This window comes from Ambystoma mexicanum, chromosome 7p, assembly GCF_040938575.1.
Source record: "Ambystoma mexicanum isolate Mex_15411 chromosome 7p, UKY_AmexF1_1, whole genome shotgun sequence".
Taxonomy (NCBI): domain Eukaryota; kingdom Metazoa; phylum Chordata; class Amphibia; order Caudata; family Ambystomatidae; genus Ambystoma; species Ambystoma mexicanum.
In genome coordinates this window covers 661,876,525-661,893,672 of record NC_090939.1, presented here as the reverse complement: position 1 = coordinate 661,893,672, position 17,148 = coordinate 661,876,525, and positions in this window count along the sequence as shown.

The following is a 17,148-nucleotide window of genomic DNA, read 5'->3' as shown; positions in this document are numbered from 1 at the left end:
CTGCATTGGTTTTTGTTCAATAAAATGAACTTCTGCCTCATGCTCACGAGGCTAGACAAAGCAAAAGTACATATCGTAGCTAATCTGTTGTATCTTCCACTTTCACTTTTATAGTATTGTTGATATTTAGCATGATATCAAGGTAAAGACATCTCTACCTTATATGGACATTGGTTTCTGTTAATTGAGATGCGTTTTAAGAGTTGTAACTGCTCTAAATAAACTTGTTATGATGCTATTATCATGTATGGGCATACACAATCTGGTAAATAAACATGTTGTGGTACTTCCGCTAACTGTATGTATAAATATGTTGTGCCCTCGTGCCCTATTTGAAATTGCATCTTGCTGTTGTTGCCATGTCTGTAACAAATCACAACAAACATGTTTTGTAGTCTCCCCGGAGATCTGGAATCTTCACAAGGTTCCACTGTCTGTACACACATGTGAGCAACTCTCCTGACGCTGAGATTCATCTGCAGGAGGAGGGCTTCTGTCTTTCATGAAAATAAATACCCTTTTTGAGGAAACTCACCTTGACTCCTGGAAGTCCCTCGCTTCAGAATGGCGGCAAGCTAAAAATGACTAGAGGCCCTCTTGAACTTCTCACCTGGCTCCCTGGCTGCTACTTCTTGCCTATTCCCTTCTCATCCTTCCTGGCTGCTCTTCCTCCACTACCCTGGGGCGGCCTTGCCGCTTGTTCAGCACCACCACCTCGACAGAAGAGCGCTTCTCCTCTCAGCACTCCCTTCACCTTCACGGTTCTTCCTCCGGCGCCCCCCATTTCCCTCTGCGGCATCTTCAGAGAGCTTTTGGTTCCCCAGCAGCCCCCCCTGTGTGCTTCCTTCCCTCCACTGTGTGAACTCGGCTGCTCCTTCTTTGCCGCGGTCCCGGTCTCCCATGCTCTGACTGCTCCAACCATGACCAACCTGCTCAGCTGACAGGAACCTTCTCATCAGTTCAAATACAACATTGCAGTTCCCGCTGCGAAGGAAAGGACCCACGCGCACCAAGCCAATCTTCTATTATAAGTTTGCCTGTGCATTTGTAACTCACTAATGTTTTCCTTCGTGCTTCTAGTTAATGCAATCAAGGCAACCTATCGTTTGGCAGTATTCTGGCACTTGTCCCAACAGTTACAACTTATTTTTACCCCAACTAGGTTTGCACCCAGGTGGATTGTGGTGTACTCGCCCACTAAACCCCACCCTACACCAAATTACTACTCAGCCTAATTGTTGTATTGCTAATCAGCCCAGTGTTATACTGTGTCTGTCAAGCACTGTACTTTTACCTACATATTATTACAGGTTTATTTGGGTACCCAATTACTCAAAATGACAAACTTACTTCCTGACTTCCTTCAGAATGCAGGTGAACCCACAATCCATTGGGAGACTGGAGAGACGATTGTTAGGGAGAATTCTCTGTTTAGGTTGAATTTCCTAACCTAGTGAGTCCCCCAGCAGCTTTGCTGGATTTTTGGAGTTTGTTTTTTTCCATCCTGCCAAGAGTGAGACTCTTTTTCTCCCACTCTTGGACATGAATGTGTGTAATTCCTTTGAATGTCAATGTGTTCTATGGGCTATGGGGTCTTTTACTCCATAGGGTCTCATATGTTTTGCTATGTGTGTTACACCGCACCCTCTGTGCCGTAGCACTGGGGCGTCCTAGCGGACCTCCACCATAGACTCCATACCCGGGGACTGACTACTGTCCCCGGGCATGTAAAGTCACCATTGGCTTTACTAGACCTGAATTTACTAACAGAACTAGTACAAACCATCCTATTGTGGACGTACTAGTAGGGGTAATTCGATTACTCCTGGGTCTGTTATTCGAGAGGGCACTGTCCCGTCCCCCCTCGTCGAGTTTTGGCTGGTGGCAGTGGAAACTACTTGTTATATTCGACCCCGAATGTAACCCTATGGGATTCGTCCCATTGTTGGAGATTGATACTTTTTCTCGTTAATCTCTAACATACCACCGGTCTACTTATCTTAAATAAGTCTATCGGATGGTATTTTCTGCCAGAACTCGGCTTTTTAAAATGGCGTTTGTGTTCGTCTCTGTGACTCCTAAACCAAAGGTTGAGCCCTTTGTTCCACTTTTGGTGGGCTTCTGTACAGAGACCCTCCAAAGTGGTGCCATTCTGTCTGGGTTACCAAAGGGGTATGGGAGGGGGTTTAGGCACCCTGGACCGAGTTGCCTTGCCAACTCCGGTCGCACTCTGGTGTGATTGGCCCAAGTGGTGAGCCTCCCCGTTCACCACTTAGCGTGTTTGAGTGACAGCTAGGCTGAATGAATGGGGGTTTTCTGCATAAAAGCAGGGCTTTTGGGACTGGATCTTCAGAAGTCGCCACAGGACCTAAGAATCCGACGAGGGTAAAGCTGAGCCGACCTGCAACGACGACACCTCCAGTGGAGCCCTGTTGAACCGACTCACCACTTCCCGACGACAGAGGAGATCTCCCTGCCGGAGAGTCTCTTCCCCGGACTGGTGGGAACAACCAGTCCCCTTTGCTTTTTCTTCGCCTCAGGACGCAGTGGTCGAATTGCCCGTGCAGAGCACCTCGGCAACCGGATAGCCACTACCCCTGCACCGTGACCAAAATGTGGTGCCTTGTGACGGAGCACTCCGCGGCTGGTCTCTTCCCTGGTGCTGCAACGATCTTCAACTTTCCTTTGACAACGAGATCATCTCTTCTCTTGGCAAAGACCGGACGTGCCTCCACCACCAGGAACAACTGCCCCCGCCGGAGCTGTCTCTCCACAATCAAGGTAGTATGTCCGCCTGGCTTCCCTTGTTGCCGGATAGAGTGAGGTGTCTTAATCCTCGCCTCTCCATAGGGTCGCCTCCAAGCTTTCTCTAGCGTGTTGTTCTGAACTGGTCCAATCTGCCGATAACAATTTGCTACAAAGACTCGAATGCATTTCCACTAAGATACTTTTTGGGACATATCGCCTTGCCTCTCTCCGAGTGGGCCTGGCCTCTGAACTTTGGACTCTGCAGTGGTTCTTGTCTTCCTGCCTTGCATCTTTGTTCTTACACGTATTGGTACCGAGTTGATTTCTTAACCCGCCTTTTTCTCTCCCGTCCTAACAAATACTAGAGTGCCATCTAGGTTAAAGCATACACCTCTGTCTGCAAATAAGTGATGCCGTTGAACCTAGACTTGTCGAACTATTGTTAGGGGGATTGATCTTTTTCTCATAGTAATTGCTATTGAAGTTGTTTGCCGTATTAGTGCCAGAGTGTTTTATATAGATGTGTCATTAGAAATAAATCCCTTTATATCTTTACACCAAAGCCTTGTTCCGTGTTTGCTTGTTCTACTGTGTAGATTGCCCTATTTTGTATACTCCACATACTGCCTAACTCTTCTTGAGGGAAGTCTGACTGCTCAGCCACAGCTACTAAGTGAATCTGTGTGGTACAGACTGCTACCAAGTGGGTTTACTGCCAAACACCTGTAGTCCTAAATCTTTTGCAGTGGTCCCAGAGGGAACTGCACAGGTGTACAGCGGTGGGATTTGTATCGAGTATACAGTTTAGAGTGCTTTTCGACACTTTAGGATAACTAACCACAAAGCTTAGCACTAAAAAGCAACTTTCAAAAACATGTCTACTATGGAAGCTTACAGTCAAGAATCCTTGTCAGGTGAAAATACTGAGAGTTTACGAGCTCTCTGTAGGCAAGAGAATCTTCCTGTAAGAAGCAAGAAGTTAGAACTAATAGAGAGATTGCTGGCGAACCAAAGTCTGGGTACTGGTTCAGATGAACCAATTTCTCCAGTAAATGTAGATAACAGTGATGGTGTTGATCTAAATCATAATTCTGATGATAGTGATGAAGAGGCTGAAGAGGAAGGAGAGGCTAACAAAACTGTCTCCCCTGCTCCTCTGCCTGCCTTACCAGCTGTACCTACGGGGCCCATACCAGGTCCCACATGTAACCCTGCTTATTTTGAACTTGAAAAAATGAAGCTCGAATTAGAATACAAACGGTTCTTGGCTCAATCTGAACGAAACCAAGAGCTCGAGTTCAGACGGATGAATGCCCAGGCTGAGCAGAAGCAAGCTGAGTTAAGACTCAGGGAAATAGAACTTAATCACGAGTTAGAGATGAAAAAGTTGTCTGTGGAAAATGCTTCTCTCTCCTCTGGTTCCTCTAGGAGCTCCAGTCCCAAAAGACCCCGGATGCCGAAGGAATTAGTGGGTATGTATGAACCGAGATTGGATGTGTTGGATTGGTTAAAACTGTTTGAGTACAATCATGGGCTCCAGGACATCACCGGGAATGATTTACTTCCCTGGTTGTTCTCTAGGCTCCCCCCTGATGTGGACTGATGTGGTAATGGAGTTGGGGGAGGCGGATAAGACGGATTACGAAAGTGTGAAACTAGCTTTGATAGCTAGGTTCGGGAAGACCCCTTCCCAGTATCTTAAGAGGTTTAGAACCCTCAAAAAGCATGATGGTACCCCTTGGGCTACCTGGGTGAGTGAAGGGTTGAAAAACTTAGAGGGATGGATTAAGGGTTACAAAGTGAACACTTATGAGGGTATGAAGAATCTTTTTATGTTGGAGTCTATTTATGATGCCTGTTCTCCTGAGCTCAGACAGCACTTGGCTGATTCGAAGGTATTGGATTCCCGGAGGCTGGCTAAGGCTGCTGACTTATGGGTTGCCAACCGGGCTACTCATAAGGATTCTGGGGCAACTCAGAAAAAGGATGAGGGAAAACAGCCTAAAAGAGACTCAAAAGAGAATTTGAATAACTCAAATTCCAAAGAGGGCCCTAAACAAAACCAGAAGGGTAAGCCACAAGGAAAACCGCAGCAGAATAGTGTGTCTTCTGGTGCCAAACCGGAAGGAGGCCAGAACAAGCCACCATTCCAGAAAGCATTCAGAAAAAATGCTTTGTTTGTGGCTCGACTGACCACGTGAAAGGAGATCCCAGATGTAAGGGTAAACCTTCAGGGGTCCAGCTTGTCTCCTTAGCCTTCGCTCCAGAGGAGGAAGTCCAAATGGCAAGTGGAAACTTTCTACTGCTAGCTGATGAACCCATCGGTGTCTCAGCCAGCGTTAATTTAGTATCTCTGGGGTTGTGGGAACAACAGAATTTAGATGTCTATAATTATATCCCCGATAATACTAAAGAGTATTATAAGGACAGTGTCCAGGTGAATGGTCAGGAGACTCCTGCCATTAGGGACACTGGGGCCAGCATAACTGTGGTGGACAAATCGTTTTTTCAGGCTGTGGATGTTGCTAAGGCACCCAAACGCCTCACCAAGTTAGCTGCAGGGCCTGTGCAGATGCTTCCCCAATTACCAGTTCTCATCCAGTGTAACGACATGACTGTGAAGATACCTGTCAGCATACAGAGTGAGGTACCAGGACGTGTACTGTTGGGTAACGATTTGAAAACTCTCGGAGTTGTATCGCATACTCCCAGACCTCCTAGTAAACGGTTACAGGAGCTAACCAGACCCGCAAGAGAGAGGACCATGCGCGGTACTCTCCGGGAGATGATGAAGAAAGAAATCACTCCTGCTCCGCTAGAATTGTCGGCAGCTGTCGCGAAGAAATCAGAAGTGAAAGGGAAACCTAAAACTTCTACCCCGAAACCAGCAGCCAGCACTTCAGTGCGGCCAACGAGGACTTCCCCGCGGTTGTCCAACGTTACACCCATAACTCCACCTCCAGCTGAGGCTGAGAGGGAGGTGCAACCCTGTGTGGTAGAGTTAGACTCTGAGGAAGAGCTAATGGAAGGCCAAGAACTCGTTGGAGATCTGGATCCTGTTGACCATCCTGAGCTGCAGTGTTTACTGGCAGAAGGTGGACCCAGCAGGGCAGACTTCAGTAAGGGACAGAGAGAATGTCCAACTCTGGAAGGTCTTCGCCAGCAGGCAGAAGCTCAGGCTGAAGGGCAAGAGCCTGGGAAATACAGGTTGCACTGGGAAGATGGCCTCTTCTACAGTGAACCGACCAAGTCTGCACCTGGAGACTACAAACGACTTGTAGTACCCCAAGAGACCAGACCACAGTTCTTGCAGTTAGCCCACGAGATTCCTTTGGCTGGTCACTTGAGTTTCAAGAAGACTAAGGAAAGGCTCTCTCTCTACTTCTATTGGCCGAAGATGGGGGCCGAAGTGGAAAAACACTGCAGGAGCTGCCACACCTGCCAGACCTCTGGTAAGGTTGGCTCCAAGAATGTGGCACCTTTAGTGCCTCTCCCAGTTGTGGGAGTCCCATTTGAGAGAGTAGGGATTGACATTGTTGGTCCCCTTGATCCTCCAACCTCCTCAGGCAACAGGTTTATACTTGTTGTAGTAGACCATGCTACTAGGTATCCTGAGGCAATTCCTATGAGGACTGTTACAGCTCCGGCTGTGGCTAAGGCCCTCCTTGGTATTTTTACTAGGGTCGGGTTTCCTAAGGAAGTAATCTCTGACAGGGGGTCAAACTTTATGTCCCACTACATGAAAGCCATGTGGAAAACCTGTGGAGTTACTTACAAGTTCTCAACAGCTTACCACCCACAAACCAATGGGTTGGTAGAACGGTTCAACCGAACCATGAAGAGCATGATAGGTGCTTTAGAGGAACCCCTTAAGCGTAAGTGGGACCTTCTACTGCCATGCCTTCTCTTTGCTTATAGAGAAGTCCCTCAGGAGGGAGTAGGTTACTCTCCCTTCGAGCTTCTCTATGGTCATCCCGTCAGAGGTCCATTGGCCCTGATTACGGAGGGGTTGGAGAGTGCTCCTTCCCCCAAGCCAGTCAGAGTGACTGACTACTTGATAGGTCTCCGGAGGAGAATGTCGCACATGATGACGGAAGCAAGCGATAACTTGAAAGCTGGACAAGCATTGGTCAAGCAATGGCACGATCAAAAGGCTAACATGGTTGAGTTCACTCAAGACCAGCTCGTTCTCGTTATGATCCCAACAAGGCAGAGGGCCTTGCAAGACAAATGGATGGGACCCTTCAGAGTTGTGGGTAAACTCAGAGAGGTCAACTATCTGGTGGACTTGGGCAATCCCAAGGAGGCTCCGACAGTCTTCCACACCAACCGACTCAAAGCGTATCTCTCAAGACCTGATGTAGGAGCATTGCTTCTAGCATCATCCGAGGAAGAAGAAGAGAGTGAAGCTCTTCCGGATCTCCTCAGAGGCTTACCTTTGGACGAAAAAGTTGAAGGAGTAAATCTCTCTTCAAATCTGACACCCGAGCAACAAGAAGAGTGCAAATCCATGTTGAATCATTTTGCCCCTCTGTTCTCGCTCTCACCAGGCTTGACCCCTTGGGGCCAGCATGACATACTCACTGGTGACTGTCTGCCAGTCAAAAGCAGAGGATACCGAATGTCAGAGAACATACGAACCCACATCAAAGGTGAGGTCAGCAAGATGCTCGATCTCGGGGTAATAGAGCCCTCTACTAGTCGATGGTCTAGCCCAGTTGTGTTAGTACCAAAGGCCGGATCTAAAGAGCTTAGATTCTGCGTGGATTATAGAGCCCTTAATGCAGTCACCAAGACTGATGCCCACCCTTTGCCAAGAACAGATGAGTTGGTGGATAAACTTGGCGCCGCCAAGTTCCTCAGCACATTTGACTTGACGTCAGGCTATTGGCAAATAGCCCTGACAGACCATGCCAAGGAGAAAACTGCATTTTCTACCCCTGTTGGCTTATACCAGTTTAAGGTAATGCCTTTCGGACTGAAGAATGCACCTGCTACATTTCAACGGATGGTAAACCAGGTTCTGAATGGGATGGAGGACTTCTGCATGGCATACTTGGATGACATCGCAGTGTTCAGCAATTCCTGGGAAGAACATGTAACCTACCTGAGAGATGTTTTGCAGGCTCTTTTGGATGAGCCAATCTGACCATAAAGGCTTGTAAATGCCAAATTGGACAGAGTAAGGTAGTCTATCTTGGACATGAGGTAGGAGGTGGAGAAATAAGGCCTTTGCTCAGTAAGATTGAAGCTGTGCAAAATTGGACAACACCTACTACTCAAACCCAAGTGAGAGCCTTCCTAAGCCTCACTGGGTATTACAGGAATTTCATAGAGAACTATGGGACCATAGCTTCTCCACTGAATGTCATCTCCTCGCCCAAATTTCCTAAAAACGTTAGATGGAATCAGGAGTGCAATCAAGCTTTTGAAAACCTGAAAAAGGCTCTTTGCCAAGCCCGAGTACTCAGAGCTCCTGATTACTGCCAACACTTCATTGTGCAGACAGATGCTTCCAATGTAGGGATAGGTGCCGTACTCAGTCAATTGGATGGGAAAGGTAGGGAGCACCCCGTTTGCTTCATCAGCCGCAAGCTGAAGGATCCTGAAACAAGGTGGGCAACAATCGAAAGAGAGTGCTTTGCTATCGTGTGGGCTCGGAAGATGTTTAGGCCGTACTTGTATGGTTCTACTTTTGTCATTCAGACTGACCACCAACCCTTGAGATGGTTAATGCAAATGAAAGGGGAAAACCCAAAACTATTGAGATGGTCGATCTGCTTGCAAGGGTTTGATTTCACCATTGAGCACAGGTCAGGGTGTCACCACCAAAATGCTGATGGTCTCTCTAGGATGTATGTCATCGACTAGAGGTATGAGATTCATCCAGGAGTGGATTAAATCCTCCTGTCCCTTAGTCTGGGGGGGGGGGGCGAGTGTTAGGGAGAATTCTCTGTTTAGGCTGAATTTCCTAACCTAGTGAGTCCCCAAGCAGCTTTGCTGGATTTCTGGAGTTTGTTTTTTTCCATCCTGCCAAGAGTGAGACTCTTTTTCTCCCACTCTTGGATATGAATGTGTGTAATTCCTTTGAATGTCAATGTGTTCTATGGGCTATGGGGTCTTTTACTCCATAGGGTCTCATAAGTTTTGCTATGTGTGTTACACCGCACCCTCTGTGCCGTAGCACTGGGGCGTCCTAGCGGACCTCCACCATAGACTCCATACCCGGGGACTGACTACTGTCTCCCCGGGCATGTAAAGTCACCATTGGCTTTACTAGACCTAAATTTACTAACAGAACTAGTACAAACCATCCTATTGTGGACGTACTAGTAGGGGTAATTCGATTACTCCTGGGTCTGTTATTCGAGGGGGCACTGTCCCGTCCCCCCTCGTCGAGTTTTGGCTGGTGGCAGTGGAAACTACTTGTTATATTCGACCCCGAATGTAACCCTACGGGATTCGTCCCATTGTTGGAGATTGATACTTTTTCTCGTTAATCTCTAACATACCACCGGTCTACTTATCTTAAATAAGTCTATCAGATGGTATTTTCTGCCAGAACTCGGCTTTTTAAAATGGCGTTTGTGTTCGTCTCTGTGACTCCTAAACCAAAGGTTGAGTCCTTTGTTCCACTTTTGGCGGGCTTCTGTACAGAGACCCTCCAAAGTGGTGCCATTCTGTCTGGGTTACCACAGGGGTGTGGAAGGGGGTTTAGGCACCCTGGACCGAGTTGCCTTGCCAACTCCGGTCGCACTCTGGTGTGATTGGCCCAAGTGGTGAGCCTCCCCGTTCACCACTTAGCGTGTTTGAGTGACAGCTAGGCTGAATGAATGGGGGTTTTCTGCATAAAAGCAGGGCTTTTGGGACTGGATCTTCAGAAGTCGCCACAGGACCTAAGAATCCGACGAGGGTAAAGCTGAGCCGACCTGCAACGACGACACCTCCGGTGGAGCCCTGCTGAACCGACTCACCACTTCCTGACGACAGAGGAGATCTCCCTACCGGAGAGTCTCTTCCCCGGACTGGTGGGAACAACCAGTCCCCTTTGCTTTTTCTTCGCCTCAGGACGCAGTGGTCGAATTGCCCGTGCAGAGCACCTCGGCAACCGGATACCACTACCCCTGCACCGCGACCAAAATGTGGTGCCTTGTGACGGAGCACTCCGCGGCTGGTCTCTTCCCTGGTGCTGCAACGATCTTCAACTTTCCTTCGACAACGAGATCATCTCTTCTCTTGGCAAAGACCAGACGTGCCTTCACCACCAGGAACAACTGCCCCCGCCGGAGCTGTCTCTCCACAATCAAGGTACTGTGTCCGCCTGGCTTCCCTTGTTGCCGGATAGAGTGAGGTGTCTTAATCCTCGCCTCTCCATAGGGTCGCCTCCAAGCTTTCTCTAGCGTGTTGTTCTGAACTGGTCCAATCTGCCGATAACAATTTGCTACAAAGACTCGAATGCATTTCCACTAAGATACTTTTTGGGACATATTGCCTTGCCTCTCTCCGAGTGGGCCTGGCCTCTGAACTTTGGACTCTACAGTGGTTCTTGTCTTCCTGCCTTGCATCTTTGTTCTTACACGTATTGGTACCGAGTTGATTTCTTAACCCGCCTTTTTCTCTCCCGTCCTAACAAATACTAGAGTGCCATCTAGGTTAAAGCATACACCTCTGTCTGCAAATAAGTGATGCCGTTGAACCTAGACTTGTCGAACTATTGTTAGGGCGATTGATCTTTTTCCCATAGTAATTGCGATTGAAGTTGTTTGCCGTATTAGTGCCAGAGTGTTTTATATAGATGTGTCATTAGAAATAAATACCTTTATATCTTAACACCAAAGCCTTGTTCCGTGTTTGCTTGTTCTACTGTGTAGATTGCCCTATTTTGTATACTCCACATACTGCCTAACTCTTCTTGAGGGAAGTCTGACTGCTCAGCCACAGCTACCAAGTGAATCTGTGTGGTACAGACTGCTACCAAGTGGGTTTACTGCCAAACACCTGTAGTCCTAAATCTTTTGCAGTGGTACCAGAGGGAACTGCACAGGTTTCCGCCTAACAACGATTTCTTAGACTATGTTACTGCCATACATGGCACAAATTTTAACATAGAAAAGCGCAGAGCACTTCTCATGCAACGCTTGGGCTTTGAAGGCAGAAGAATTTTGAAAAGTCTTCCAGACTTACCGTCCTTCACCCAAGCAGCTGCCGAAGGGTCAGATGCATCCACTCCGTATGAGATAATTCTCAAAAAACTTGATATACATTATGACAAGCGAATGAGCATTGAGTTGCACAAGGGCATGCAAAAGATGAATCCATTGAGTCATTTATTACAGCACTCAGAGAATTGGCCAATACCTGCAACTTTGGCCATCTTATGTTGAGCGTATGTGATCAATTTCTGTTCAAAGTGAAAGAATTAAAAAATTAGGGAGGAAATATGGGCAAAGGGTGATCCCTCTTTGGATGAAGCGTTTGCCATGAAGTCTGTTTTCCATTTGCATGTGGTGAGGAGGCGCATGTGCCTTGGATTGCCTGCTTTTCCTATATTTACCTCAGTCCGGCGCAGAGCATTGATGCAGATGAGAAGTGGAACGAAGTGGTTGCTGTGGGGAAATGTTGCCTCGAAGTCTGTTTCCCATTTCCATGTGGTGAGGAGGAGCTTGTGCCTTGGGTTGCCTGCTTTTCCAACATTTACCTCAGTCCGGCACGGAGAGCGGCCCAGATGAGAAGTGCAGCAAAGTGGTTGCTGTGGGGAAATTTTGCTGTGAAGTCTGTTTGCCATTTCCATGTGGTGAGGAGGAGCTTGTGCCTTGGATTGCCTGCTTTTCCTATATTTACCTCAGTCCGGCGCGGGGCGCGGACGAGAAGTGGTTTCTGGATATGCTGCTAGTATGTGGTGAAACTGATCTGGTGGTCAGCGAGCAGCTTTGCGACCACCTTTTTTCTTGTCTTTATTGCAAAGTGGCACATTATTTGAACGCATAAACCCTGGAGGAGCCAGTAACATTGGCCTAATTACATGATGTGACTGCGGGGCTCTGAACTTTGAGCCTCGGTAATCATGTACCACGCTCCACATGATTTTCCAGAACACTTGTGCCAATTCACCACTCTAACTGGCTGCTTAATCAGAAATACCAGCAACTAATCGCAATTACCCTTTATGCTCCATTGACCACGCTGCTTGTGCTAATTTACTAACTGCTACTCACAATTGGAAAAAGAGGGCAAACAAGAAACCAACGAAGCAACCTATATCGATCGTTGCAGGCATTACGAATTACATTTGTGAACTAAAAGCAGGACTGATGACAAAAAACCAACTGATCCCAAACCCTCTTCCATCAAGAAATGTATTAGGTGTGGCAGACCCTCTAGTTTAGACAATAATGCATCTTGCCCTGCGGTAAATGCACAGTGCGAGAAATGTGGAAGAAAGGGCCATTTAACAGAATGTTGCCAAAGTCCGGGTAAGAAGGTTGTAAAAGAAATTGAAAATGAAGCTTCAGACGGACAATCCTCTGAAGAGGAGTCTTCTGGGGTCACATGGTCAGTATGCAATGCTGGGTGTAGTAAGGATGAAAAACCACACTCAATAGTGATTATTAATGAAACTCCTGTCAAAATGCTTATTGACTCTGGCTCTGACTGTACCATAATTAATAAGGATACTTAGCAATCTAAGTTTATCAATGTCAGTTTAAGACCATCACATGTTAGAGCCAGTGCTTATGGTGGGTTAGAAATTACAATGTTTTGATGGTTTCATGCAATTTAAAAATGCAAAGTTAAAACCACAAATTGCTAAATCTGTGTCTCTCTAGCATCGTGGATCAAGGCCAGTCAGCCCTTCTGATGCTGCTCCATCTTTCTGCGGCTTTTGGCCTGGCCGACCACTGGTGGCCAGCTCAGGGTCCATGATTGACTGTTCGGGTTTGGCAGCACAATGGATTGCGTCCTTCTTAGGCCCCCGCAATAGGAGAGTGGCCTCTGATGATGCTAATTCTATGCCGGCGGCTATCTTCTGAGGGGTTCCACAGGGTTCCTGTATTTCACCCACCCTCTTTAACATTTGCATCCTGCCACTCCTGATGCTCCTTGACGACCTGGGTGTCCTTTACACCAATTACGCAGAAGATACCCAGGTCGTCATGAAGCTCTCAAGCATCCATTCACAGGACACTTCGGCTATTAATACTATCTATGCTGCCATCGAAGCCTGGATGGCAGTCAGTTCCTTGGCCCTGAACACTGACAAGACAGAGCTCTTGATTGTTTGCGTCTGGGCCTAAGCTTAATAAACTTGCTTCAGACTACAAAAGCTTTAATATCGCAGAACGCACCATCATTGTGGCAAAGAGTGTGAAGAATCAGGGCGTCATTCTGGATGCCAAATTGACCATGAAACAGGACGTCGCTCATAATCAGGCCTTTTGTGGTTTCATTAATAAATTACTCAACCACATTCGCCCATTTATCTCGCACAGCGACAGCTCTCTGTTAGCCTCAACCTTGGTGAATTCTCGGCTGGACTATTTCAACAGTCGTCTTATTGGTACTTCCCAAGCAAACATTGCAGCATTACAAGTTATCCAAAATTGGGCGGTGCAAGCCATTCTTGGTCTTACCAGGCAGGATCACATTACCAACCCCACAAGGGAGCTGCACTGGTTACCCATGAAACATTGCATTACTCACAAAATTGTGACTTTGGCACACAAGTGCTGGACTTGCGAGGCTCCCATATATCTCACTGATCGTTTGACGGTGTACCCGCCTACTCGCACTCTCAGGTCCCAGGATCAAACCACACTTCTCCAGCCCAGATTTAGGTTGGCTGGTTTTGGGGGTGTTGGTTTCGACTTCCGGGACCCTGCAACCTGGAACACTCTCCCACTCAATCTGAGAACGATCAAATCCTTGAATGACTTAAAAAAGAAGCTCAAGGCTTGTCTTTTCAATGGCGCACTGGGCTGAGTTCTCCCTTCCCCTCTGAACTGCTCAGTATTCCTCTATTTTGTTTGTCCACGCCTTGTATTGTTTTGTGTGCGCTCTGAGGCCTACAGGCTTCTGGCGCTTTAAAAATTCCAATAAATGAATGGGGATTGATGATCTAGAGCTTCAAAAAGTAAAAAAAATATGTTCTTAATTAATGGTTTGGGTGGGCACCTGACAAAGGTCTAGGAGCATTTAATAAAATAAAAGATGAACTAAGCCTAGAAGGCATACATGTGTTGAGAGCAGGGAGGATCATTCCCCTAAGCGGTATAAGGAAAAAACTAATTGATTTGGCTCATGAAAGTCACATGGGTATGTCTAGAACCAAAGGCATTCTCGGTGCAGACTGTTGGTGACCAGGACTTGATACGGAAGTTGAGAAATGAATACAAAATTGCATTACATGTTCCTCATCGGACAAGGTACTTAAAACATATGTACAACCTCAGAAACCCATAGAATTATCCACTACCCTGCAGGAGTAAATTGCAGTAGATATTCTGGGACCCTTGTCATCCAGGGAAGGGCAGAAAAAGTATTTGATAGTAATGGTTGATCTATATTCCAAATGAGTAGCGGTAAGCTCGATATTTGAGGCAGACCCAAAAGCAGTAATTGCATTTTTTGATGATTCACTTCAAAGGGAGGGCATCTCTAAAGAAATTCTTCCGGACAATGGTGCTCAATTCACATTGAACTTATGAAATGTTTTTGGGATATTATGGGGATTGAACATCATAAATCAGCAATATGTCATCTCTCTACCAATGCTATAGTGGAGAGCTTCAACAGAACGTTGATGCAAGACATTTGCATGTCAATCCAGTGTGGAAGAAACTGGGAAAATTATATAGATAAACTTGCTTTAACATATACGGCTATGGCTTCTCACTTCACTAAAACTCAGGGCATCCTGTCCTCGCTCTCCTCTTCCTCTCCCTCTACCTCTCTCGGCCCCCCTCGGCCGCCTCAACCTCTCCTCCTCCTTTCTCCTCTTTCTCTCCGACAACTCCTGACAATGTTTCTAGACAAGTCTGATCCATGACAGTGTCGTCCAAACAGGTGCTCCGCTGCTCCTCCAGAACCATCAAGGACCACATTGACACCTTTGCTCCAGCATTGGCCAATTTCTGCAATCACTCTTTTGTCACTGGATCTTTTTCCTCTCTCCTCAGGCACTCCGTTGTGCACCCCCTCCTTAAACAGCCATCAGCTGATCTATGTGTCCGGCAAACTATCGCCCAATCTCAATCACTCTTTTCCTGGGCAAACTCCTGGAAAAGCTGGCCATTATCCAGCTTACCCTCCACACTAAATCTGTTGGTTATCTCCATAACCATCAGTCTGGCTTCAGAGCAACCAGAGGCACGGGAACTGCTCTCCTGAACACCCGTGAAGATCTGCTCTCTAATCTTGACTCCTGCCTTCCTTCTGTCCTCATCCTCCTTGACCTTTCCTCTGCTTTTGTCACGGTCAATCAGACCATCCTGATTAATTGACTCTGTGAGAACCTAGGCATCACGGATCAGGCCCTGGAGATGTTGACCTCCTTCCTCCTGGACCGACCCTCCCAGGGCCAACTTAGGTCCTTTCTATCCACCACTTCTCTCCACATGTGGTATTCCCCAGGCTCTTCAATGTCTACTTGGCCCCTTTGGCCCACCTGATCTCTACCTTCTCCTCTAACTTTCAGTGTTATGCGGATGACAGCTCTCTTTCAGGCTCCCTTCAGCCTCCTCCCCTCTCTCATTCATTCCTGACTGTCTATCCGCGATTCAGGATTGGTGTACCTCCAACGATCTCTGCCTTAATGCCAGGAAGACGGAGAACCTTCTCATCGGGACTGCTGCCGCCGCATTCCCTCTCTCACTCTGGCCACCCTCCTTGGGCCCTCTTCCTGTGTGGCAAAAAACCGTGGTGTCGTCTTTGACTCCACTCTCTACTTCTCTCCTCACATTTCCAAGAAGGTCCACTCCCAGCTGCACCTCCTCTGAAGTGCCCTGCCTTTTCTCACTTTCCCCAGAAGCTCACTGTCTCCAGAACCCTAGTTCTCTCTAGGCTGGACTACTGCTACAGCCGCTTTCTCAAACTGCCTTCATCTACTCTCCGCCGTCTGCAACTAATCCAGAACAGGACTTATCCTTGGCCGCAAGCCCAGGGACGGTATCTCTCCAGCCCTGAAATCTCTCTACTGAATCCCAGTTCAAACCCTCTGCATCATCCACAAGTCTTTCTGGGGCCAGGGCCTGCACTACATACACCTCTCTCTTCCAAAATACCTTCCTTCTCGGGCACTTCGGTCAGGTACCTCCAACTCTCTAAGGGTCAGATGCTTCTCCAGGCAGAGAGTGGTGGGTAGATCTCTCTCCTCTGCAGGTGCCTCCCTCTGGAATGGCCTCCCTGCCCCTCTCAAACTTGAGCCAGACCACCTGAAGGTCCAGAAGAAGCTGAAGCCATTCATTTCCTCCTCTGCTTTCTCTCTCTCCCTCCCCTGCTGACCTACCTGTCTGCTGCACCGACCGGTTGCTGGCTGCCCACAGAGTCTCACTGCGTACCATGCCTCTCCATGATCAGTCTCCCCTGCATTGCCTCCGGTCCTACTGCACACTTAGGGGCTCTAACTGTTACCTCTACAGTCTCCTGCCTCCTTGCACTTACCCAGAGCCTCTCTGCCCTGGCTGCACTTACTCAGAGCAATGCAGCCCGATTGCACTCCCCCTTTCCCTTTCCCTCGCACCTCCCCCTCTCCCTTCCCCCTGCACTTTGCTTTTGTCGCACTTGCAGGATCTCAATGACAGAAGGCCTAGTAAGATCATTTGTCCTGCCCTCCCTCTGTCTTCTCATCCTTGTCTTGTCACGCCTAGGAACACTTGTGTACAGGCACGTTATAAATGACTTATCATATCATTTCATATCATATCATATAGGTTGACACCACATGCCACAACAGGATTAATCCTATTTCAGATACTAAGAAGAATAAATGCAGCCACTCATGTTTGTCCCACATGGTTGGGGAGTATGAGATTTATTGAGTGAAATGAATTAGAACTAAGGAAAAGAGTTCAAAAGAAAAGTGAGGCAGCAAAAGAGTGGTACAATAAAACATTCAACACAAGATTATCAAGGGTAGAACATGGTGATCAAGTATGGGTCCGCAGACTAGTAGGTGTACTTAAGGAGGAAAATTAATTCAGTGGTCCATTCAAGGTGGATCAGATTTTGGATGATGCCATCATATAAAGTTATGGGCGGACCTGGAATAAAAGCAGAATAGCAACTCGACCTAAATAACAAGTTTGTAGAGGAAGGGAGGTGTGTTATATCTTCCACTCTCACTTTATTATTTCTTTTTTAATTTTTGTTTGAATTGAATTTTATTTATTTCAAACTTGCAAA